Below are 27,297 nucleotides of genomic sequence, written 5' to 3' on the forward strand. Positions count from 1 at the left end.
GGTATGAGTAAAAGTGTCAACATTTACATCTGGTGAATTAGTGTACTGGTTGCTACAGGTGAATCTGTCAATGTGATGAGTCAAGAAGCTTGGAACAATCCTCACTCTCACCCTAGTCTAACTCAGTGAGGAAATGCATGGATATTTTCTTACAATAGTCAAATATCTTTGACAGTTCTGGGAACATTTTCATTTCAAATGACATTCAAATCCAAGAGAGTTAGCACAGCATTGTATATAATCCCAGATGACTATGACTCTCCTGTGTTTTCACACAACATCAGCCCTTTGCATTGTGGAGATCACGAGCACAGAGCTCACATTCAATGACATCCATACTAGATCTGAAAGTTATTTAACTGGCATTAAAAAGCTGAAGGGTATTAATGTTAATGCTAGTGTATAGCAATTTCCACTGCCACATTGCAGGATTCCTTCTTGTGTTCATAATGAGAGAAAGAACTTGAAAGCCTGCTTGCTCTTAACATCATTGAGAAAATTAAAAATGAGCCAGTTCTGTAGCTTTGACCTGTATGGGTCGATAAATCAAAAAGTCAACATTAAATTCACATCTGTATAGATATGAGTCCACCCAGTCAAATGAACAAACATGAGTGTCCTCTAACACCTATAATTGACTAACTTATCTTGAAAGTCAATGGCTGCAGGCACTTTGCAAAGCTTGATCTTAATATTGGATATCACCAGATTCAGCCCACAGAAGAATCTCATTATTTAACATGGTGGCACAACTGGTAGCCCTGCTCTATCACAGCACCAGAGGCTGGGTTCAATCCTGACTTCAGGTCCTGTCTATATGGAGCTTGCACGTTTTTCCTGTGACTGCTCCAGGTGCTCCAGTTTCCTCCTACATCCCAATGACATGTGGGTCAGTAGGTTAACTTGCCACAGTAAATTGCCCCTAGTGTGTAGGCGAGTGGTAGAATGTAGGGGGAGTTGATGAGAATGTGGGGAGAGTTGAAACAAATAGGTTAGTATAGGATTAATGTAAATGGGTGGTGATGTCGACATGGACTCTGTGGGCCAAAGGGCCTGTTTCCATGTTGTATGCCTCGATGACAATTCTCTCAACACACATAGGACTTTTCTGAATCAAAAGGCTTGACTTCATAGTGTACTCAACAGTTGAAATCTTTCAGAACCTCATGCAGTCTGGTCTCCAAGGAATTGGAGGTGAACTGAACTTCAATGATGACACACTGATGTGGCCAGATAGAAAATGAACTGCAAATACGACTTTGAAACATCTCCACATTCAGTGGAGTCAAATTCTTCAGTCATGTCTTCAGTGGTGATGGTGTCTCGCCAGATATGAAGAAAGAACAAGTTAATACTAATGTTGTAGACCCTACTAAATTGCACAAAGAACAGTTTGTTTGCTTGGAATCATTACCTGGTGCACTTAACTCATTCCCACTGTAGCTGCATTGTCAGTTGGCCTGCACCAGCAACAAAATGGGAATGGACTGAAGCACACAAAACTGCAGTTCACTCAAACAGTGACTAACTGCTAGCTCTATGACTGCTGACCACCATCCAGAGGAAGTTACCCAGCTGACTGTGGATGTAAGGCCAATGGGTCTTGGTGCTATTTTCACATGGAAAAAATAACTATTCAAATGTTGAGTGCCATGACAACAAATGGATCACTATATCCATGGAGCATTATTACTTATTGATGCAGAAAGAAGCCTTTCAGTTCATTGAGCCCATGCTGTCACCAAGCAGGTCAAATCCAAGTAGGTCAAATCCAAGTGGTCCCTTGCCTACAACTTATTCTCTTTCATATACCCAGCAACTCCTCTTTGATATTTTTTACCACTGACACACACTCAGGGTAACTTAAAGTCACCATTTAAACTACCAACAGAGATATAATAGAACACAGAACAGTACAGCACAGGAACAGACCCTTTAGTCCATGGTATCTGTGCTTACCATGATGGTAATCTAAAATATTCCCATCTGCCTTGCACATTACCCCTATCCCTTTATTCCTTGTTTGTTCATGTGTCTTTCTAAATGCTTCAAATGATGCTATCATATCTGCTTCTACCAGCTCCCCTGGCAGTGCATTCCAGGCACCTACCACTCTCTCTGTAAAAAACTTGCCTCGCAAATCTCCTTTAATTTCACACATGACTCCACCAGTGTTATTCATTGCATCCAGTGCTCCTGATGCGGTCTCCTCTACACCAGTGAGACACGATGCAGATTGGGGGGTTGCTTTGTCCAGCACCTTCACTCCGTCCACCGTAACAGCCAGGATCTCCCGGTGGCTAGCCATTTTAATTCCACTTCCCATTCTCACACCAACATGTCAGTCCATGGCCTCCTCTACTGCCAAGTTGACTGCTAAATGCAGACTAGAGGAACAACACTGCTTATTCTGTCACGGTACTCTCCAATCTGGCAGCATCAATATCGATTTCTCTAACTTCCGGTGACCACTCTCCCTGTTTCTCCACCCCACCCCCACCCCTCCGCACCCCCCTTTTGGTTTTCCCTAATCCCTCTAGTCCTTTTACCCCTTCTCTTTCCCCTCACCCACCCTCATGACCTGCCTCATGACAGCCCTCATGACCACCTTCCTCCCTCTGGTTCCCCACCTCATAGAACATAGAACAGTATAGCACAGTATGGGCCCTTCAGCCCTTGATGTTATGCTGACCTACATAAACACCTACTTCCTGATCAATCTAACCCTTCCCTCCAACACAATCCATAACCCTCTATTTTTCTTTCTTCCATGTGCCTATCCAAGAGTCTTTTAAATGTTCCTATTGTATCAGCCTCTACCACCACTCCTGGCAGTGCATTCCAGGCACCCACCACTGTCTATGTACAAAACGTACCTCTGACATCTCCCCTAAACTTTCCTCTTCTGACATTAAACTGATGTCCTCTGGTATTGGCCATTGCTGCCCTGGGGAAAAGGCGCTGGCTGTCCACTCTATCTATGCCCCTCATAATCTTGTACACCTCTATCAAGTCACCTCTCATCCTGCGTCACTCCAAGGAGAAAAGCCCTTGCTGGCTCAACTTTTCCTCATAAGACATGATCTCTGATCCAGGCAGCATCCTGGTAAATCTCCTCTGCACCCTCTCTAAAGCTTCCACGTATTAGTATTGGTTTATTATTGTCACTTGTACCAAGGTACACTGAAAAGCTTGTCTTACAAACCGATCGTACAGGTCAATTCATTATACAGTGCAGTTACATTGAGTTTCTTATAATGACATGACCAGAACTGAACACAATACTCCAAGTGTGGTCTAACCAGAGATTTATAGAGCTGCAACATTACCTCATGGCTCTTAAGCTCAATCCCCCGAGCAATGAAGACCAAAACATGATACGCCTTCTTAACCACCCTATCAACTTGCACGGCAACTTTGAGGGATCTATGGACTTGAACCCAAGAATCCCTCTGTTCCTCCACACTGCTAAGAATCCTGCCATTAACCTTGTACTCTGCCTTCGTTCGTTCTTCCAAAGTTTATCACTTCACACTTTTCTGAATTGAATTCCATCTGCCACTTCTCTGCCCAACTCTGCATCCTGCCTCTATCCCAATGTAACCTACAACAATCTTCTACACTATCCACAACACCTCCAACCTTCATGCCATCTGTAAACTTACTAACCCATCCCTCCACTTCCTCACCAAAGTCATTTATAAAAATCACAAAGAGCAGGGGACACAGGACAGATCCCTGCAGAACACCACTGGTCACTGACCTCCCAGCAGAATACTCTCCATCTACTACCACCCTCTGCCTTCTGTAGGCAAGCCAATTCCGGATCCACACAGCCAAGTCTCCATGGATCCCATGCCTCATGACTTCATGGATGAGCTGACTATGGGGAACCTTGTCAAACACCTTGCTAAAGTCCATATACACCACATCCACCGGTCTGCCTTCATCAATTTGTTTTTTCACCTCCTCGAAAAACTCAGGCTCGTGAGGCATGACCTGCCCCTCATAAAGCCATGCTGACTATCCCTAATAAGACTATGCTTCACCAAATGCTTGTAAATCCTGTCCTTCAGAATCCTCTCCCACAGCTTGCCCTCCATTGACGTAAGACTCACTGGTCCATAATTCCCAGGATTATCCCTAGTACCTTTCTTGAACAAGGGAACAACATTTGCCATCCTCCAGTCCTCTGGTACTTCTCCTATGGCCAGGGAGGACACAAATATCATCATCAACACCCCAGCAATCTCTTCCCTCACCTCCTGTAGTAACCAGGGGTATATCCCAACTGGCCCCGGGGACTTATCTGTCCTAATGTCAAAAGCTCCAACACTACCTCTTTCTTAACCTCAACATGCTGCATCACATTAGCCTGTTCTACGCTGACCTCACATTCTTCAAAGTCTCTCTCCCAAGTGAACACTGAAGCAAAGTATTCATTAAGGACCTCCCCTACATCCTCCACCTCCAGGCACATGTTTCCCCCTTTATCCCTCACTTTAGTTATCCTCCTGTTTTTTACCTACATGTAGAATACCTTGGAGTTTTCCTTAATTCTACTCACCAAGGCCTTCTGATGTCCCCTTCTAGATCTCCTAAGTCCTTAAGCTCCTTCCTGGCTACCTTATAATTCTCAAGAGCCCTGCCTGATTTTTGCTTCCTAAACCTTAAGTATGCTTTCTTCTTCCTTTTGACTAAATGTTTCACCTCTCTTGTCAACCATGGTTCCTTTTTCCTACTATCCTTTCCCTGTCTCAGTGGGACAAACCTATCCAGAACCCCATGCAAGTGTTCCCTAAACAGCCTACACATTTCTTCTGTGTGTTTCCCTGAGAACATCTGTTCTCAATTTATGCTCCCAAGTTCTTGCCTAATACTGTCATAATTAGCCTTCCCCCAATTAAAAACTTTCCAAATCTTCTGCTCCTATCCCTGTCCATGGTTATGCGAAAGGTCAGAGAGTTGTTGTCACTATCTCCGAAATGTTTGCCCACCGAGAGGTCTATCACCTGACCAGGTTCATTGCCTAGTACTAGATCCAGTATGGCCTCTCTTCTAATTGGTCTGTCCACATACTGTGTCAGGAATCCTTCCTGGACACACCTAACAAATTCTTTCCCATCTAAACCTTTTGCACTGAAGAGGTGCCAATCAATATTAGGGAAGTTGAAATCTCCCATGACAACAACCTTGTTATTTTTGCATTTTTCCAAATTCTGCCTACTTATCTGCTCCTCAATGTCCTGCTGGTTATTGGGGGGCCTGTAGAACACTCCCAATAGAGTGATTGCTCCCTTCCTGTTTGTAACTTCCACCCACACTGACTCAGTAGACGGTCCCTCCATGATGTGTTCTCTTTCTGCAGCTGTGACACTATCCCTGATTAGCAATGCCACTCCCCCACCTCTTTTACCCCCTTCCCTATCCCTTTTGAAACATCTGAACGCCGGAACATCAAGCAGCCAATCCTGCCTTTGCAACAGCCAAGTCTCTGTAATGGTCACAACATCATAGTTCCGTTTACTGACCCATGCTCTAAGTTCATCACTCTTGCTCCTGATACTTCTTGCAATAAAATAGACACACTTCAACTCATCCAACAGACTGCATTTATACCCATTCCACTGCCTATCCTTCCTCACAGTCTCTCTTCACAATGTGTCTACTTTTACACCAACTGCTCCATCATCTGACTTAACACCCTGATTCCCATCCCCCTGCCAACCTAGTTTAAACCCTCCCGAACAGCTCTAGAAAACCTGCTTACAAGGACAAAGAGTATTCCTCTTAAGAGGGAAATCAGGAGGTCAAAGAAAGGGTATGAGATGGATCTGGCAGGTAAGGTTATGGAAAATCCCAAGAGGTTCTATAGCTATATTAAGAGTAAAAACGTGGCTAGGAAAAGAGTAGGTCCCCTTAGAGATCAGCAGGGCTGCCTATTTCTCAAGCTGCAGGAGATGGGTGGGGTTTTTAATGAACATTTCTCCTTGGTGTTTACTGAGGAGAAAATCATGGTTGCTCAAGAGACAAGAGAAATTAGTGGAGATGTTTTGGAGGGCATTTGTACTACCAGGGAGGAAGTATTTGCAGCCTTACAGCGAATTAAGGCAGATAAATCCCCAGATCCTGACTAAGTGCATCCTCAGTCATTGTGGGAGGCTAGAGAAGAAATTGCAGAGGCCCTTCTGGAGATTTTTGCTTCACCATTAGCCACTGGTGAAGTTCCCAAAGACAGGAAGGTGGCTAATGTTGTTCTGTTGTTTAAGAAGTGTGGCAAGGACAAGCCAGGGAACTACAGGCAGGTCAGCCTGACATCAGTGGTGGGGAAGTTACTGGAGGGAATTCTGAGGGACAGCATCTACCAGCATTTGGATAGACAGAGTCTGATTAGAAGGAGTCAGCATGGCTTTGTTTGTGAAAAGTTGTGCTTGGTGAACCTTGTAGAGTTCTTTGAAGAGGTAACAAAAATGATGGTAGGATAGTGGATGTTGTCTATTTGGACCTTAGCAAGGCCTTAGACAAGGTCCCACTTGATAGGTAGGAATGGAAGGTTAGGTCACATGGAATCCAGGAGAACTAGTTAGGTGGATTCAAAATTGGCTCAAAGGTAGGAACCAGAGAGTGGGGGTTAAATTTTTTTTTGGAATGGAGGCCAATGACTCATGGTGTGCCGTAGGGGTCGGTGTTGGGACCCTTGTTATTTGTTATTTGTATAAATGATTTGGATGCAAATGCAGAAGGCCTGATCAGTTGGTTTGCAGATGACACGAAATCAGGAAGTATTGTTGATAGTGAAGAAGGTTATCGTAGATTACAGGGGGACCTTGATCAGTTGGGGAAGTGGGATGACGAGTGGTGCCACAGGTAGACAGGGTGGTGAAATAGCACGCTGGCCTTCATCATTCAGGGCATTGAGTATAGGAGTTGGGACATTATGTTGCAGTTGTATAAGTTGTTGGTGAGTCCACACTTGGAGTACTGTGTACAGTTTTGCTCACCCGGTTATAGGAAAGACATGGTTAAACTGGAAAAATGCAGACAAGATTTATGAAGAAGTTGCCAGGGCCTGAATTATAGGGAGATGTTGGCCAGGCTAGGTCTTTATTCCTTGGTACGTAGGAGAATGAGGGGTGACCTTACAGAAATGTTTAAAATTATGAGAGGCATAGATGAGGTGGATGGTAACAGTCTTTTCCCCAGGGTAGGGGAGTCAAAAACCAGAGGGCACAGATTTAGAGTGAGAGGGGAAAGAGTTAAAAGGGACCTGAGGGACAACTTTTTCCACACAGAGGGTGGCGAGTGTATGGAATGAGTTGCCAGAGGAAGTGGTTGAGGCAGGTACAATAGTGTCACTTAAGAAGCTCTTGGATAGGTACAGGGAGGGGAGGGGCTTAGAGGAATATGAGCTGAACACAGGAAATTGGGACTAGCTGGGTGGACATCATGGCCAAACTGGACTGTTTGGGCCGAAGGGCCTGTATCCATGCTGTATTGCTCTATGACTCTTTGCCTCAACTGATGAAAGTAAGCAACCTGCACGCCTTCTTTACCATCCTATCCACTTTTGTTGCCACTTTCAGGGAGCTCTGGACATGCACCCCAATATCCCTCTGTACATCAATGCTCTTAAGATTCCTGCTATTTACTGTATACTTTCCTCTTTCATTTGACCTCCTAAAATGTATCACTTCAGACTGGTCTGGATTAAGCTCCTTTTGTCATTTTGGTGCCCAAATATCCATCTGACCTGTATCCTGCTGTATCCTTTGACACCTTTCCTTGCTATCCACAATTCCACCAGTTTTCCTGTCATCTGCAAATTTACTAATCAGATCTTTGAAATGTGGGAGGAAACCAGGCAACATGGTAACAGACAGAACATGAAAACTCTACATTGAAAACAGCAGGCTTGAAGCCAGATCTCTAGAGCTCTGAGGTAGCAACTGCTGTACTATGGTGCCACCTATTATTCACAGATTGAGCAAGAAGGATGAACTGCCACCCACAATATTTTCCATTATCATATGTACCTGTATGGCAACAATTTTGAAATTATAACTGACCCTAAGATGCTAGTTAATCTGTTTAACAATCCTACCAGCAAGCCAACCTACTTAAATTAAGCATTGAGTTCTTAACCTCCAAGAGAATGATTACATATAAATTAATTCAGTTAAATGCTGCTGATTACCATTTGCATCATCACTTGCCTGCAGGTGACCCCACATATCACAAAGAAAAGGTTGCAGAGCCACTTGTTGGTTAGGTGAATAAAAACGTTATGCCCCAAATAATGAGAAGAAACAAAATCAAAACTTCAACAAAGCAAGAGGTAGTTTTATCTCTGAGCATAACAGTAAATCAATCAGAAAAGTGGACAGGTCATAGAAGATCTACGTATTAGTGTGGTTACCTGTACTCAGTGAGATTTGCATAAAGTTCGACATTGTACGCACTTCAGATCTCCTAATGAGAGAAACTATCCTGTAGTCACTGACAGAATGCATTATAGTCATTGCTCATAGATGCCATCTTGGAATCATGAGAGCTAAACAATTATTAAGGGTGAACGCATAGTTCCCAGGAATCGACTGTTTAGTTAAACACAGAATCAACAAATGTCTATAGTTACTGTATGTCAAGCAATTCCAATGACAAATCTGCAAGAACTTAGATAAATCAGTAATCCAAAGAGCCATTGCTGTTGATTTTTGCAGATTTATACTCTGGTGATTATTTGCTTGTGATTGTCAACAACTATAAAAGATTTCTGATTGCAGCAATCACCAGTTCTACTTTTCCAAAGCTTTATTGTGACATGTGCTGTTTACTTTATTGCATAAAGTGAGGATGGATAATGGACTGCCAGTCAATAGGAACTTCAGAAACTACCAAGGTTTCACACATTCCAAAGTTATACTTCACTGGCCATTAGCCAATGGAAAAGTAGAGAGATTTGTGTAAAAGCTAAAGAAAATCATCAGTGACAAAGGGAAATCATAGAAGTAAGAACTTTGCAGGTTTTTACGGAATTACAGGGCAATGGCACATACAACAACAAAAAATGCCCTCATTACACAACCTATGCATGCACATCTTCCAGAGATACCCTGTGAGAAAGATGATCAACATGTACATGAACATGACAATACCTAGAAGGACATGATAAAAGCAGCAAAACATCCAAGTCATATCAGACTGGCAATATAGTCCTTGTGAAAGATGATAATCAAACGGACAGGCAAGCAACTCCATATGACAGGCATTTGAAGTTAGTGCCATTAAAGGTTCTGTGATCACAGTATTCTGTGATTTGCAGAGCATCACACAAAATACAACATTCTTCAAAGCACTCTTAACACTATCCACTGTCAGTGAATCTAAAATGGAAAATGTCAAGATTGAAGAAGAAACCGAGCAACATCAACTGACACAACAGCCAATGCCTTTGTATCTGGAAATTACAAGGTTTCACCACTGGTGTGGGCAAAAACCTGCTTCATGTCGGAGGGGCTTTGTAATAACATGATATAAATAATGAGATTAGAATTAAGGGGTTGCAGTGTTATTATGTTCTTATGTTGTATTTCCTTTTTAAGAATACTGAGTATACTTCCTTTTAAGACTCCATGTATGTACACATGAAAGAAGAGTAAGAACAGACCACACAATATCTCAAGTCTGTTCCACCCCTTAATCAGATTTCTTTCATGCTTTTTTTCTTTTCAACTATCTATCTACCTCTGCCTTGAAAATATTCAAAGGCTCCATTTCCATTGTACATTGAGGAAGAGAATTCCAAAGGCTCAATACCTTCTGAGAGAAAAAATATTGCTTCACCTCTGTCATAAATGGGCAACCCATTATTTTAAATGGTGACGCCTAGTGCTGGATTCCCCCACAAGAGGAAACATCCTCACCATCTCTGCCCTGTCATTACCCCCTGAAGATCTTAAATGTTCTGGTCAACTGCCCTCTCAACCTTACAAACAGATACAAGCCTAGCTCCTCCAATTTTACTCATATGACAACCTGCTCATTCCAAATATTAGTCTACTTTTGTGAACCGCTTCCAGTGCGGTAACATCCTTAATGCAGTAATTTACTTAATTAAAGAAATCGGTACTGTACACTATATTTGATGTGTGGTCTTACCAACGTTCAAAATAACTGAAGAAATCATGTATACACATGAATGGTTCTTCAGGCCCTCCAAGGCAACCTATGACCCCAAACCACTAAAAGCAAAGAACAGAGATAACCTTATCATGAGAAAATAAGTAGTCAATGCTCACTGGAAGGAGCACTTTGACTCTGATTCTGGAACTCTGATGCTGTCCTTGATGTGCATGCCCTTCACCTATCATTATTTGGTCCAATCCTGTCACCACTCCTGACAGACATGAAGTTGAAGAGGCCATATCCCAAATGCCAAACAATAAGGTCACTGGAGCAGACTCAAAAGTGAAGAGCTTCAGTCTCAGATCTACATTTTCGTCATCCACATGAGGAGAAAGATATAACAGAGTACCTCAGAAATGTCATAATTGTGACTATCTTCAAGAAAAGAGATAAACCCAATTGTGGTAACTACAGAGAGATCTCCCTACTGTCTGCCACAGGGAACGTGATTGCTAGCGTTCCCTTCAACTGGCTCATTCCTGTGGCCAAAGAACTGCTCCCTGAATCAGAGCATGGATTTTGGCCATTGAGAGGCACAGTGAACGTGATCTTCACCACATGAGAACTCCATGGGAAATGCAGGGAACTGCACCATGCACAAGGCCTCTTTTGATTCCAGGAAACACTTTGAGTCCAGCTTCAGTGGGGAATTGTGGAGTATCTCCTCATTTACGGCTGCACACAAAATTGTAAATGCAGTAAGACATCCTCAGTCTCAATAGACTACCCAAGAAATTGGCTCGCTCATAGAAGACAGAGGGTGGTTGTAGATAGAGCATATTCTGCCTGGAGGTCAGTGACCAGTGGTGTTCACAGGGATCTGTTCTGGGACCCCTGCTCTTTGTGATTTTTATAAATGACTAAGATGAGGATGTGGAAGGGTGGGTTTGTAAGTTTGCAGATGACACAAAGGTTGGTGGTGTTGTAGATAGTGTAGAAGGTTGCTGTAGGTTACAACGGGATATAGAGAAGATGCATAGTTGGGCAGAGAAATGAAAGATGGAATTCAATTCAAAAAAATGTGAAGTGATACACTTTGGAAGAACGAACTTGATGGCGGAGTACAAGGTTAATAGCAGGACCCTTGGCAGTGTGGAGGAACAGAGGGATCTTGGGGTTCATGTCCATAGATCCCTCAAGGTTGCCACACAGGTTGATAGGGTTGTTAAGAAGGTGTATGATGTGTTGGCCTTCATTAGTTGGGGTATTGAGTTCAAGAGCTGAAAGGTAATGTTGCAGCTCTATAAATCTCTGGTTAGACCACATTTGGAGTATTGTGTTCAGTTCTGCTCACCTCATTAAAGGAAGGATGTGGAAGCTTTAGAGAGGGAGCAGAGGAGCTTTACCAGGATGCTGCCTGGATTGGAGAGCATGTCTTATGAGGATAAGTTGAGTGAGCTAGGGCTTTTCTCTTTGGAGGGAAGGAGGATGAGAGGTGACTTGATAGAGGTGTACAAGATGATAAGAGGCAGAGATAGAGTGGACAGTCAGAGACTTTTTCCCAGTGCGAAAATGGCTAACACAAGGGGTATAAATTTAAAGTGATTGGAGGAAAGTATAGGGGGGGATGGCAGAGGTACGTTTTTCACAGAGAGTGGTGGGTGCATGGTACGCACTGCTGGCAAAGGTGGTGGAGGCAGATACATTAGGGAGATTTAAGAGATTCTTATATAAGCACATGAATGATAGAAAAATGAGGGGCTATGTGGGATGGAATGGTTAGATAGATCTAGAGCAGGATAAAATGTTGGCACAATATTGTGGGCCGATGGGCCTGTACAGAAATGTTCTATGTACAAACACATAACAGAAGCATAACTTCCCTACACAAAAGACATCTTCCTGTTAGCATTCCCAATTACTTGCTGTACCTGCAGAGTCATATTTTTAAGAATTATTCATTAGGACAGCCAGATTATCTCAGAGGAATGTATGGTTTGACAAGTACCCTTTGGTGTGGTAATTAAGAAAGCAGCCACTGTTCTTCATTGAGCAGCAGTTAGCTTTCCTAAGTAATCATATACCTCAAAGACTAACCAGTCAGTTTGCACCCTCCAAACCACACACCATCCTGACTCAGAAATATATCACCTCTCTTCATCATCACTGGGTCTAAATCTTGGCACTTTCTTCCCAACACAACTCAAGATTACTTTCATCAGAAAAGCTGCAGTGTTCAGAATCACCATCCTCTCAAATGTAATGAATAATAGGCAATAACTGCTGGCCTTACCATTAACACTTCCATCCTGAAAAATAAATAGAAAAAAAGCAGTGAACTACTGCACTGTTTTCATTTTCTCTTAGCTCACATCATTCTCAAAACAAACAAATAAGAATTGTAATTTTGATTTCTTTGCAGAAATCGCAGTGTTGATTGCAAGGAATTAATAGTTACCATTTAAGGACAAGGATAAGCTATGGGCTCTTTTGCCCCAATGAACATTTTGTTGCACTTTGGATTTTCCTATTGAATGATCAATCTGTCAGTTATTAAAGATGGCTTGGTTTAAAAAAATACAATTATGATTCTGTTTTATCCCTCCTGATAAATACAAAATAAAACAATATTGGGTCCCTAGAGGGGAGGGAGTCAACAACATAAGCTGAGGATTGCTTCACTCAGACATGCTCTGAACTTATCATTATATAAAAGCAACATCTGCAGTATAACTGCTGGAAGAAAAGAAGAACCATGGCAATCTGTGTAGGTTTCACATGTTTCATTGATCTTTCAGGCTAAGCAGATAACTGCTGTGACATAAATTTTTAAGCTGCTTTATTTCACAGTACAATATCTTACAATCACATTCCCTCAGTCCAGTCAGTACAATTTGCAACAATTTGCAGTTGAAAACAATAAGGAAGTTGTGCTTTCCCATATTAGTAGGTTACCTGGAGAGATGTAAAGAAAACCACTCCCAATTACATTCCTTCATTTTCCTTCTCAACCTCCTGTTTTAAAACTCACCCTCCCTTTAGTCTTGTCCAGTCCTGACTGCCTGCTTGCATTTCTGTCTCTATTTTTTACCTGTCTCTTGAAGTTCACAGCATGAAGCGAAGGACTGCTCAAATCCCAGTCTGGCTCATACGACCTGATTGCTGAGACAAGCTGACAAATTGCTTACTGTTTAAAGCCTTTGTGAGGGAAACAAAAATCCATCAATGTATCAACCACTTTTCTTGTATCTTGTTTTCCTCAACATGTGAAACTGCGCATTGCCTTAAAAGTGCAACTTCAATGAACAAAGATCTCTTGTGCTGTGCTTTTGCTTTTCTATGAGTTCAGGGATCATTTTCAATGAGACGTGAAACAATTTTCATAATCTCCCCTTCCTCATGCAAACTATTGACATTGAAAATCCAAAATTAGATTAGATTAGATTATTGTCATATACACCAGGGCTCAATGAAATTGCTTATTCACATGAAACTCACAGAGTAAACAGTATACTGTATATGGTAATAATAAATACAACAGATAACATAGTAATGAGCCTAAAAAATCCACTCACAAATGCCTCAAATACATCTGCTAGCAGATCAAGCAAGTGCTACCTTAATGTTGGTGAGTTGAGACTGTCTCATGTGGTTACCTCTTGTAACATTCTTTCTACCATGCTTGCAGGGTGGCTGAAGACAGACTGCCACAGTAAACAGTTGTGCTTACTTCATACACACAAGACACAAGAGACATTGCAGATACTGGAAGTCCTGATGAAGGGTCTTGGCCCAAAACAACAACTGTTCATTTCCCTCCATAGATGCTGCCTGATCCACTGAGTTCTTCCAGCCTTTTGTGTTTGGTACTTACTTGATGCTCCATTCAGTTCAGGAGAATCCATGATATGCTACAATCAGCGCTGAATCACTTCATCTCTTCTTTTTGAGCTTGTTTTTGGGCTGGGAGATGGGGAGGGGAGGCAGAGGGAGGAGCATGGAAAGTGGAGGAGGGCAGACATGACGAGTTGTCTATAACTTTGGACGCTGAGTTTCATCAAAATAATTGTTTCTAAATGATCAGCCATTGATCATCAATTAATCACAGCGAGTATACCTCAATAATCATTACTTAATTATTTATTATTAATTAAAAGTAATTGGATTTTCTCATAAATACCCAATTATTTTTTAATTATCTTGTGAGCTACTGGTTGTCAAAATCTAAAGTAATAGTTAACAGCTGCAAGTAGAAAACAAACCCAATGTTGATTAAAATGAGTCCTGTAAGAACAGAACACATCATAAAAATAATGAAAAACCTTAAGTGACTTAAAGGTTTTATCACTCATGCTATGTTTCTAAACTACTTTTGTGGTTCATGACATTATCTGAATGATTTGATGCACTTATTTCTTTCAGTATCTGTTATTTTCTGTTGTGGGTGGTAGACACCCCAACAACACTATTACAATCATTTCAGGTAAGAATATATGGTTGACTGGGTATTACAGAAGACCTCAAACAGTTGGCTTTATAAAACCACTGTGTCCTAGATTCTAACACTCAATGATTACCCTCCTGCCTTGGATACATTATGTGCACCTTTCAATTGTACAGAAGCTTGATCTGGAGGATATAAAGGAAAGGAAAGAAAATCCATAGAGTAGAATTGCACAGGTAATTATCTACTGTAAAGGAAAGACTGTATTCCATGCAGGCCTGCATGCCACTTCAGTTGCATTGTTAAGATGCATTTACTGTTATTTCACATGAAAAGAAACAAGCTTCAATTAGGAGAATTCTCCTAAAATATATCAGTCCTGAGTTTCCTTCTGTATTGTTGCAATTTTGTCAGAGATGCTCATTTATTGATGGATTTGTGCTGCTACTGCTGCTTTTACCCCTAACTTGACACAGTGGACCCCACAGGAGGCCTCTGGGTGATCTGATCCTGAGCAATCTGCTATGTTTAGCACGGTCCAACAATGTCTTCAACTCTGGGTGTCTGTAAACCAAACATTTGCAAACCAATCCCTAGTAAATACGTTCCACAGTACAAACTGCCCAGTGGCTTTTCTAGATTTCCCAGTTCAATCCTTCCAAATCAGCAAACTGGCTAAACTGCAAAGAAAATCTTGGTTTTGTTCTACATGACTCCCTCCTGTGTAACTGTTTGTTCTTTTTGAACAATAGTTGAGCTCTGAAGTGTTTTTGAACGGGGGAAAATGATCAATGCAGGAAATAGTTATGGAGACTTTTACATTTTCTATTACAGAAAAGACTATGTGACACAGAAAACATACCTAAAATGCCCTCCTTGTTTAATTGTATCTGCTACCATTCTGTGAATATCGGCATGCAATTCCTAAATGGCCATAATCCACATTGGTTTTATCTTTCTATAATCAAGTCTGCTTATTTATGCAGCCTTGGGTGATCAAGAGAAATCATCAACTCTTCTGATAACTGTAGTTATAAGTGATAATGATCACAAGTGCAAAACATGAATAACCCATTCATATAACAAAGTATACTGGGTGCGGATGGTGGGAAGAATCTTTGATTTACAGGAGCAAGGTTTCTTAAATTTAAGGTTCAGTGAAGTAAGGTGATCCAAATGGACCAAATGTCAGTGGGAGTATACTTGAGGAACTATGATCATTATATCATGTGGTTTAGATTAGTAATGGAGACAAGCTTGAAGCAGCCTAAAGTAGAAGTTCTTAATTGGAGGGCTAATATCAAAAGATGAGAGGAAATCTGGTGAGGGTAAAGTGGAACAAAAGATTGGCAAGTAAATTTAATGTAACAATGATCTTCAAAAAAGTGTTTCTGTTACAGTCTAAGTACATTTACACAGGGGAAAAGGATGGATGAACCCGAACCAGAGCTCCCTGGATGACAAAAGAGAGACAATATAATGATGCATAATGGATACATAATTCAAGTGAGAAGCACGCTGAATATAATAAGCTAAGAGAGATGAGATGAAAAGGAAAATAAAATGAACACAGGAAAAAAGTTATAAATAAAAAAGAACCCAAGCATTTTTCAGAGAAAATGAACGGAGTAAAATTAATGAGACGGGTATACTATAAAGGCTGGCTTTGCTTAAAAAGAATATGTGCCTTGGTAGAGGCACTCATTCCTGAGGTTTCTGAGTGACGTGTGGGGTGAAAAGTCTGCCATAATCATCCAGTTCTTCTGAAATGCAGGGAAGATGCCAAAGGATTGTAAAATAGCAAAAGTGACACCCATATTCAAGAAAGAGATGTGAGGACATCTCTGATAACTACCAGCCTGTTAGTTTAACACATGTTGTCTTCTTTTTCAATCTTTTTATTGAATTTCAAATTAATTCAAATTAATATACATAACATTAATGATTATACATACGGTGCGAAGAGATCGGGGTAACAATAATAACAGTTAATATATACACTCACAAGGAGTAAAAAAAATATAATCTGGACCTCCCGCTCTCTTGCTAAGTAAGCATGATACAAAAAAAAATTGAAAAGAGAATTAATTACTTGAAAAGAGAACCCCCAAACCAAAAAAAATAAACAAAAGTAAACCAAAAACTTCAAAAAAAAACTGGACTGATATTTCTTCGGTTAAAAAAAAATGTCATTAGCTCCGCTCCTCTATATTCAAAGGTTATTGAAAGGGATTCAGAAAAGGTCAGCTTATATCATATGGAAATACTGAATAAATGGACTCCAAACTTCCTCAAATTTAAGCGAAGGATCAACAGTGCCAATCCTAATTTTTTTCTAAGTTTAAACATGTTATAGTTTGAAAAAACCATTGAAATGTGGTAGGAGGTATAGTATCCTTCCATTTAAATAAAATGGATCTCTTGGCCATTAAAGTAACAAAAGTAATCATACGACAAGCAGAAGCAGATAAGTGGCCAGAATTCATCATTGGTAACCCAAAAATTGCAGTAATAGGACGAGGTTGTAAATCAATATTCAATACAGATGAAATAATGTTAAAAATGCCTTTCCAATATTTTTCCAAAAGAGGGCAGGACCAAAACATATGAATCAGGGAAGCCACATCCGAATTGCGTCTGTCACATATAGGATTTATATGGTGATAAAAACGGGCTAACTTGTCCTTAGACATATGGGTCCTGTGAACCACCTTAACCACCTTAAACTGTATCAAAGAGTGTCTGGCACACATTGAGGATGTATTAACTAATTGAAGAATTTTCTTCCATGTCTCTGTGAGTAAAAGTATCTGGAGTTCTCTTTCCCATTCATTCTTAATTTTATCAAGTGTCTCTAGACATATTTTCATAATCAGATCATAAATTATTGCTATCAAGCCCTTCTGATAAGGATTAAAACATAAGATTTTTTCCATAATTTCAATTTTATATGGTATCGGAAAAGAAGGTAAAATAACTTTTAAAAGATTTCTGATCTGTAAATATCAGAAAAAAATGTGATCTAGGCAAATTGTATTTATTAGACAACTGTTCAAAAGAAAAAAAACAGTTATCAATGAATAAATCATGAAAGCATGTTATTCCCTTCATTTTCCATAAAGAAAAAGCTAAGTCAATTCTGGATGGTTGAAAGAAAAAAATTAGATTGGATAGGACTTGATAAAATAAATTCATTCAATCCAAAAAATTTACGAAATTGAAACCCTATTCGTATTGTATGTTTAACTATTGGGTTAGTTATTTGTTTACTCAATTTAGTAAGTGCAAAAGGGATTGAGGCTCCTAAAATAGAAACTAATGAAAGTCCTTGCACTGATTCATACTCAAGGTACACCCATTGAGGACATTGAATTACATCTAAATCTTGTGCCCAGAAAATCAAATATCTTGTAGCCAGGCGTGGTGCGTTTCCAAAGAAAAACTTGGAGATGAGAAGGTCGGATTCAAAGCACAATTTACTTCTTCAGAACAAAACACGCGTGCGCCAAAGTACCCGAGAGCCTCTCTGGGCCCACATGGGGCGGGCGTGACATAATGTTCCCGCCGGAAGGCCTGCCCCGCGGTTCGTTCACAACGCGCTCCCGTGCGTCCGCCCGCGGCTGCCGGTGGCGGTTCAAGTCCTGTGTGTACAGGCCGCTACACCACCCCCCCCCCAGAAACGTCCATCGGGGGCGTGTGGCCCCCAGTCTGTGTGTCCCACTTGAGTGGCCTGCCTCGCCAGCGCGGTGCGGGTACCCTCAACGGTTGCTCAATGTCCAAATGCGCCAGTTTGATGCGGCCCACTGTAAAAGTCTCCTCATGGCCACCCACCTCCATGACACATGTAGACCCATTGTGCTGGATCACTTTGAAGGGTCCTTCGTACGGCTGCTGTAGGGGTGACTTGTGCATGCCCCTGCGAATGAAAACGTACTTGCAATCCTGGAGGTCCTTAGGGAGAAAGGATGGTGTAGTGCCATGCCTGGAGGTTGGAACCGGTGCCAGGGTCCCTACCTTGTCCCGCATCCTCATCAGCACCTCTGCCAGTGCCCCTGCTGGACCTCGTGCCTCTGGCATGAACTCGCCTGGGACCATCAGAGGGGTGCCATAGACCAACTCTGCCGAGGAGGTGCCCAGGTCCTCCTTGGGGGCCGTGCAGATGCCCAGTAAGACCCAGGGGAGCTCATCTGTCCAGTTGGGGCCCCTGAGGCGCTCCATCAGGGCCGACTTGAGGTGCCTGTGGAACCGCTCGACCAAACCTTGGGACTGGGGATGATACGCCGTGATGCGATGTAGCCGGGTGGCCAGGAGCTGCGCCAGTGCTGTTCACAAACCTGACGTGAACTGTGCTCTTCTGTCAGAGGTGATGTCTGCTGGGAGTCCAAACCTGGCGATCCAGTTTGCAATAAGCGTCCTGGCGCAGGATTCGGTGGATGTGTCTGCTAGCGGCACGGCCTCCGGCCATCTGGTGAACCTGTCGACGATGGTAGAGATATACCTGGTGCCCCGGGAGACAGGCAGGGGGCCGACGATGTCCATGTGGATGTGCTGAAACCTCCTGAGCGTCGGCTGGAACTGCTGGAGGGGGGCCTCCACATGTCGCTGGACCTTGGCGGTCTGGCAGTGTACGCAGGTCCTGGCCCAGCGCCCGACCCGCTTGCGCAAACCGTGCCAGATGAATTTGTCCACCACCAATTTGATGGACGCCTGGATGGACGTGTGGGCCAGGCCGTGTAGCGTGTCGAACACCCAGCGCCTCTATGCTGCTGGTACCACGGGCCAGGGTTTGCCGGTAGACGTGTCGCACACAAGCCGAGCCGCTGTTGGGCCGACAGGGATGTCCTTCAAATGGAGTCCCGAAACAGTGGTGCGATAAGCCGGGATCTCGGTGTCTGCCTGATGTGCCTCCGCCAGCGCCATGTAGTCAATCCCTGGGACTGAGGTGGTCGCTGTGTGAATATGGGGGCGGGACAGCGTGTCGGCGACTATGTTGTTCTTCCCTGCAATGTGGTGGACGTCTGTGGTGAACTCCAAAATAAAGGAGAGGTGCCTCTGCTGCCGAGCCGACCATGGGTCCAATACCTTTGCAAGGGCGAAGGTGAAGGGCTTGTGGTCTGTATACATGGTGAAATCCCTTCCTCCAAGGAAATACCGGAAATGCCGGATAGCCAGGTAGGGCCTTAACAACTCCCTGTCGAAAGCTCTGTACTTAACCTCCAGCAGTCACAGGTGTCGGCTGAAAAAGGTAAGCGGTCGCCACTGGCCCTCGACGAGCTGCTCCAGGACTCCACCGACTACCGTGTCGGAAGCGTCGACTGTGAGCACCGTGGATACATCGACTCTCGGGTGTGCTAGGAGGGTCACCTTCGCTAATGCCTCTTTGGCCTGCTCAAAAGCCTCCGTGGACTCCACGTCCCATGCCACCTCTTTGGCCTTGCTGGCCATTAGACCGAGCAAGGGCCTCATGATGCATGCTACCGCCGGCACGAAAGGATGGTAGAAGTTTACCATCCCCACAAATTCCTGCAGGCCCTTGACCGTGCTGGGTTTTGGAAACTGGCGGATGGCCTGGACCTTGTCCGGTAGAGGGGCGGTGCCATACCGATTGACTCTGTGGCCTAAGAAGTCGATCTCTGTCCGCCCGAACTGGCACTTCGCTGGGTTGATTGCCAGTCCGTGGTCGCTCAGGCATTGGCAGAGTTGGCGCAAATGTGCCACGTGCTCTTGGTGTGACTTGCTGGCCACCAGGATATCGTCTAAGTAGACAAAGACGAAATCTAGGCCTCGCCCCACTGAGTCCATGAGCCTCTGGAAAGTCTGGGCGGCGTTCTTGAGGCCGAAAGGCATCCTCAGGAATTCGAACAACCCGAAGGGGGTGATTGAGGCTGTCTTGGGCACATCATCGGGGTGCACGGGGATCTGATGGTACCCCCAGACCAGATCAATTTTCGAAAAGATGGTCAACCCATGTAGGTTCACCGTGAAATCCTGGATGTGAGGCACCGAGTATCGGTCGGCAGTCATGGCATCATTGAGCCTTCTGTAGTCCCCGCAGGGCCTCCAACTTCCTGCGGACTTGGGCACCATGTGCAGCAGGGATGCCCACGGGCTGTCCGAGCGATGGATAATCCCCATCTCCTCCATCTTCCGGAATTCCTCCTTGGTGAGGTGGAGCTTGTCAGGTGGGAGCCTATGGGCTCGGGCGTGCAGCGGTGGCCCTTGTGTGGGAATGTGGTGCTGCACGCCGTGCTTGGAATCAGTTGTGGAGAACTGCGGGGTGATGATGGAGGGGAAATCTGCCAGCACCCTGGTGAACTCGTCACCCGAGAGTGTGACTGAGTCCAGGTGGAGGGCCGGTAGCTGGGCTTCCCCGAGCTGGAACGTCTGGAACGTCTCGGCATGGACCAAGCGCCGGCCTTTCAGGTCGACCAGAAGACGGTTGGCCCGTAGGAAATCCGCCCCCAGTAATGGCAATGATACTGCTGCCACCGTGAAGGTCCAAGTGAAACGGCTGGGCCCGAAACGCAGCGGGATAGTTCACGTGCCGTAAGTTCGGATAGTGGTGCTGTTTGCAGCGGTGAGATTGGGACCTAGGGCAGCGTTATGGGTGTCCGTGTTGGAGGGGGGAAGAACGCTGATTTTGGCCCCGGTGTCTACAAGGAAATGTCACCCGGAGCGTCCGTCCCAGAGGAATAGGAGGCTGTCGCGATGGCCAGCCGTCGAAGCCACTAGTGACAGTCGGCCCCCGCGTTTCCCGGAAAGGCACATGGTGGGCGGCAGCGGCGCACATTCAAACCCCATCTCTGGTGATAAAAACGCCAGTGGTCCGAATCCTCGTCCTTGTCCCCCGTGGGTCTCAGCGGCTTCGGTTGTGGGGTCTTGGCCTTGGGCTGTGCGGTCGTGGTTAGGCAGATGGAGGCCGCTCCCTGCTGTTTACTCTGCCACAGAACGTCCGTCCTGGCTGCGAGCCTGCGTGGGTCGCTGAAATCTTCAGCTGCGAGGAGGAGGCGAATGTCCTCTGGCAGTTGCTCGAGGAACAACTGTTTGAGTAGAAGGCACGGCTTATGGCCATCCATGAGCGCCAGCATATTGTTCATCAGCTCGGATGGCTTGCAGTTGCCCAGGCCATCCATGTGCAGGAGCAGCGCTGCTTGCTCATGGCGGGAGAGTCCGAAAGTATGGATTAGGAGCTCCTTGATCTTAGCGTACCTGTCCTCCGTTGGTGGCTGGTGCAGGAAGTCGATAATCCGGCCTACTGTGTCCTGGTCGAGCGCACTGACCACGTAGTAGTATCGCGTGGCGTCGGCTGTAATGTCTCTGAGACTGAACTGGGCCTCAGCCTGCTCGAACCAAATGTGGGGCTGAGCGGCCCAGAAAGTCAGGAGCTTGAGCGAGACTGCGTTGCGCGAGTCATTGGGACGCATGTTGCGGGTTCCAGATGCTGTCTGGAAGCATCGGGGTCACCAAATGTAGCCGGGCGTGGCACATTTCCGAAGAAAAACTTGGAGACGAGAAGGTCGGATTCAAAGCACACTTTACTTCTTCAGAACAAAACGCGCGCGTGCCAAAGTACCCGAGAGCCTCTCCGGGCCCACGTGGGACGGATGTGACATAAGGTTCCTGCCGGAAGGCCCAGCCCGCGGTTCGTTCACAACGTGCTGCTGTGCATCCGCCCGCAGCCGCTGATAGCAGTTCAAGTCCCGTGTGTATGGGCCGCTACAATCTAATATTAATTGCCTAATAGTAAAATCTAAAGTTAGGCAAAGCCATACCACCATCCTTTTTTAATTTTTGTAAATATTTCTTACTTAACCTTGGGTTTTTATTCTGCCATATATATGAAAGAATTTTAGAATCAATAGTATCCAGAAAGGATTTCGAGATAAACGTTGGAACCGCCTGAAATAAATACAAAAATTTTGGTAAAATATTCATCTTAACCACACTAATTCAGCCAATCAATGATATAGACAATGGGGACCATTTAGTAAACAATTGTTTCACATGATCAATTAAAGGTAAAAAGTTGACTTTGAATAAGTCCTTGTGCTTCCTGGTAATTTTAACACCCAGATACATAAAATAATCAGTCACTAATCTAAATGGTAATTGCCTATAAATTGGGACTTGCATATTTAATGGGAAAAATTCATTCTTATTAAGATTTAATCTATAACCAGAGAAAACACTAAACTGAGCAAGCAGTGATAATGCTGCAGGGATTCTCTGGATTAGAGATATAGAGTAATGGGTCATCTGCATATAGTGATATCTTATGGGTCCCCTTTCCACGAATGATACCAAATATGTTAGAAGGATCTCAAAAGGCAATTGCCAAGGGCTCAAAAGCAATATCAAATAATAAAGGCCTTAGAGGGCAGCCCTGTCTAGTGCCTCAGAAAAGACTGAAAAAGGGGGATCTCTGATTATTAGTAAGTATTGAAGCCATAAGTGTATGGTATTGATGTTGAATCCTCCGGAAATTCTGATTGATATAAAGAATTATAAAATTCTTGAAACAATTTATTGATTTGATCATGGTCCACCGTGTAATTACCATCTCATTTACGAACTTTAATAATCTGATGTTTAGTTGAAGCAGCTTTCAGTTGGTTGGCCAACAATTTACCAGATTTATCACCATGTATATAAAACTGACTCCTGGTTTTGAGTAATTGATTTTCAATTGGAAATGTTAATAATAAACTGTGTTGTAACTGAAGTTCAAGTTTAACGCATGTTTTGGGGGAAAACTTTAGAAATAACTATCATGGGATGGATTGATAGACACTTGTAAGTTTAAGTTAATAAAGGAGAGCCAGCACTTTTAAAGGCAAATTAGATTGGATTAACCTGATTGAAATTTTTGTGGGGTAATAATGAAGGTTGATGAAGGGAATCTACTATAAACTGCCTGTATTTATTTCAAAAGGTTTTTAACAAAGTTAAAAGGCTGGTTAGTAAAATAAGTCTCAGCAGAATAAAAGTGTCATTGGCATCATTGGTTAAAAAAAATCGGGGCTCAGTGCTGGAAGGGGTGGCCCTGTGGGACAGCTGTTAGTGCAGTTGTCCCACAGCTCCAGAAACCCAGGTTCAATCTTGCTATCTGGTGCTATCTTGTGTGGTTTCTACCTGGAACCATATGGGTTTCCTTGGGTGTTCTGGTTTCCTCCCGCATCCCAAGGATGTGTAGGTTGATAGGTGAATAGTCAATTGTAAATTACCCGAAGTATAGGTGGGTGGAGAGAGAACTGAAGGGAGAGGGTATTAATGGGCATGTGCGAGAGAATGTGTTGCAGGGGAAATGGGGTTGATAGGATTGCTCTGAGAAGGAGAATAGACTCAATGGGCTGAATGGTCTTCAACGTTGCATATGGAAACCTTGCTCCTAGAATCATAGTGGACTGAAACAGGTCCTTCAGCCCATGAGTCTGCACTGACTATTAAGTACCCATTTACCCGAGTCCCATTTTATCCTCCCCACATTCCTACTACTCTACTGAGTCTGTGTGGGTGGAAGTCAGAAACAGGAATAGAGCGATCACTCTATTGGGAGTATTCTACAGACCCCCCAGTCGCAGCAGAGACACTGAGGAGCAGATCGGGAGGCAGATTTTGGAGAGGTGCAAAAATAATAGGGTTGTTGTCATGGGTGATTTCAACTTCCCTGATATTCATTGGCACCCTCCTTACTGTAAAGGGGATAGATGCGGTAGAGTTTGTTAGGTGTGTACAGGAAGGATTCCTGGCACAGCATGTGGACAGGCCGACTAGAGAAGAGGCCATTCTGGATGTGGTACTAGGCAATGAGCCTGATTAGGTTTCCGATCTCTCGGTGGAAGACATTTTGGAGATAGTGACCATAACTCCTTGACCTTTACCATAGCCTTGGAGAGGGATAGGAGCAGACGATATGGGAAAGTATTAAATTGGGGGAGGGGGAATTATGATGTTATTAGGTAGGAACTTGGGAGCATAAATTGGGAATAGATGTTCTTGGGGAAATGCACAATGGAAATGTGGAGGTTGTTTAAGGAGTACTTGCATGGGGTTCTGGATAGGTTTGTCCCACTGAGGCAGGGTAAGGATGGTGGAGTGAAGGAGCCGTGGTTGACAAGAGATGTAGAATATCTTGTCAAGAGGAAGAAAGAAGCTTACCTAAGGTTTAGACAGCATGGATCAGACAGGGCTCTGGAGAGTTAAAAGGTAAGCAGGAGGGAGCTTAAGGATGGACTTAGGAGAGTTAGAAGGGGGCATAAGAAGGCCTCGGTGAGTAGGATCAAGGAACACCCCAAGGCGTTCAACACGTATGTGAAGGATAGGAGGATGACTAGAGTGAGGGTAGGACCGATCAGGGATAAAAGACGAAACATGTGCCTGGAGTCGGAAGAGGTAGGGGAGGTCCTTAATGAATACTTTGCTTCAGTATTCACCAGTGAGAGGGACCTTGACGTTTGTGAGGATGGAGTACGACAGGCTGATACGCTGGGGCATGGCAACATGAGGAAAGAGGATGTGCTGGAACTTCTGAAAAACATTGGGATAGATAAGTCATCGGGGCCGGACGGGATATATCCAAGGTTTTACGGGAAAAAAAAGGAACAGATTGCTGCAACTTTGGCAATGATCTTTACGTCCTCAACAGCTACAGGAGCAGTGCCAGATGATCGGAGGGTGGCAAATGATGTTCCTTTGTTTAAGAAAGGCAGTAAGGATAACCCTGGGTATTACAGACCAGTGACTCTTACTTCAGTGGTGGACAAATTACTGGAGAAGATTCTTAGAGACAGAAGTTATGGGCATTTGGAGAAGCATAGGCTGATTAGGGACAGTCAGCATGGCTTTGTGAGGGGTAGGTTGTGCGTCATGAGCCTGATTGAATTCTTTAAGGTTGTGATAAAGCACATTGATTAAGGTAGAGCAGTGGATGTGGTGTACATGGATTTTGTAAGGCATTTGATAAAGTTCCTCATGGAAGTCTCATTCAGAAAGTCAGGAGGCATGGGATCCAGGGAAACTTGGCTGTTGTGGATTCAGAATTGGCTTGCTCACAGAAGACAGAGGGTGGTGGTAGATGGAACGTATTCTGCCTGGAGGTCGGTGACCATTGGTGTTCCGCAGAGATCTGCTCTGGGACCCCTGCTGTTTGTGATTTTTATAAATGACTTGGATGAGGACGTGGAAGGGTGGGTTAGTAAGTTTGCTGATGACACGAAGGTTGGTGGTGTTGTGGATAATGTAGAAGGTTGCTGTAGATTACAGCAGGATATTGATAGGATGCAGACTCGGGCTGAGAATTGACAGATGACATTCAACCCGGAAAAGTATGAAGTGATACACTTTGGAAGAATGAATTTGAAGGCAGAATACAAGGTTAGTTGCAGGACTCTTAGCACTGTGGAGCAACAGAGGGATCTTGGGGACCAGGTCCATAGATCCCTCAAGGTTGCCACGCAGGTCAACCAAAAATCGGAGATGTAGTAAGCATTGAAGAGGACAGTGCTGACTGCAAAGGAATATAGATAGATTAGCAAAATGGACAAACAATTACAGATGGAAATTAGTACAGAGAAGCATGAAGTGATGCATTTTGACAGAAAGAATGAGGAAAGGCAATATGGTCTAAATGACACAGTTTTGAAGGGTATGCAGAACAAGAGGCACTGGACAAGTATGTGCATAAATCCTTGAAGGTGGTCTTTTAAGAAAGTGGTCAGAAAGTGAGATCCTGGGCTTCATAAAAAACAGGGAGGTTACAATGAACCTTTATGAGATGCTGTTCATCAACAATTTTATTGCTGTGCTGTTTCTGGCCAGCACAGAAAGTGATCCATGCCTGGAGTTGAAGTGACTTGGATGGACTGGAATACTTTGTAAGTCAGAAATGTATGGGATTGCGGAATTCAGAAAAGAAACATGGACTATAAAAACAGGGAGGTTATATTCAACCTTTATAAAACACTGGCAAGGATGCATCTGGTGTACTGAAGTAATTCTCAGCACATTTTAGGCAAGATGTGAAGGAGCTAGAGAGGATGCAGAAAGACTTATAAGATTAGTTCCAGGGATGAGTAATTTCAGTTAAGGAATGAAGCTTGAGTTGTTCTCCTTGGAGCAAGGAAGGCTGAGAAGTAGAGGTCCACATGATCATGATGGATAGAGATAAGATAAATAGAGAGAAGCTCTGCTCATTAACTGATGTCTTACTGGACAGAGGACATTGATTTAATGCGGTGGGTAAAAGATGCAGAGGGTGGACAGAGATGATGTAAAACTTCACATGCAAAGAATGATTATGGTCAGGAGCTCACTGCCAGTAAAGGTGATGGAAACAGAATCAATCAGGGCTTTCAAAAATGAATTAGAGAGGTACTGGAGAGAAAATAATTGACAGGTTTATGGGGAAAGAGCAGGAGGATGAGAGCGTGAGATTGCTCTGCCAAGAGTTGGCGAAGAATTCTATGAAACTTGGATAGATCAGTGGGTACTCATTGTGCAGAACTTTTTGGTATAATGCATGCTGTGCTGATTTAATAAACCAGAAGATAGATATATAATGTTCAGTTTTTCCCATTAAAAAAAAATTAAATGCGAAGGCAAAATTACAAAACTACATTGGTCTTTTACCAATTTCACGCTAGAATGAAAATCTCTGGATATTTAAAAGTAGTAATGGCTTTCAGAAGGAAGATTCTTTAAAATTAAAATATGTGTTTTGTGGGATCTGG

This window comes from Pristis pectinata, chromosome 3 (genome assembly GCF_009764475.1).
Source record: "Pristis pectinata isolate sPriPec2 chromosome 3, sPriPec2.1.pri, whole genome shotgun sequence".
Taxonomy (NCBI): domain Eukaryota; kingdom Metazoa; phylum Chordata; class Chondrichthyes; order Rhinopristiformes; family Pristidae; genus Pristis; species Pristis pectinata.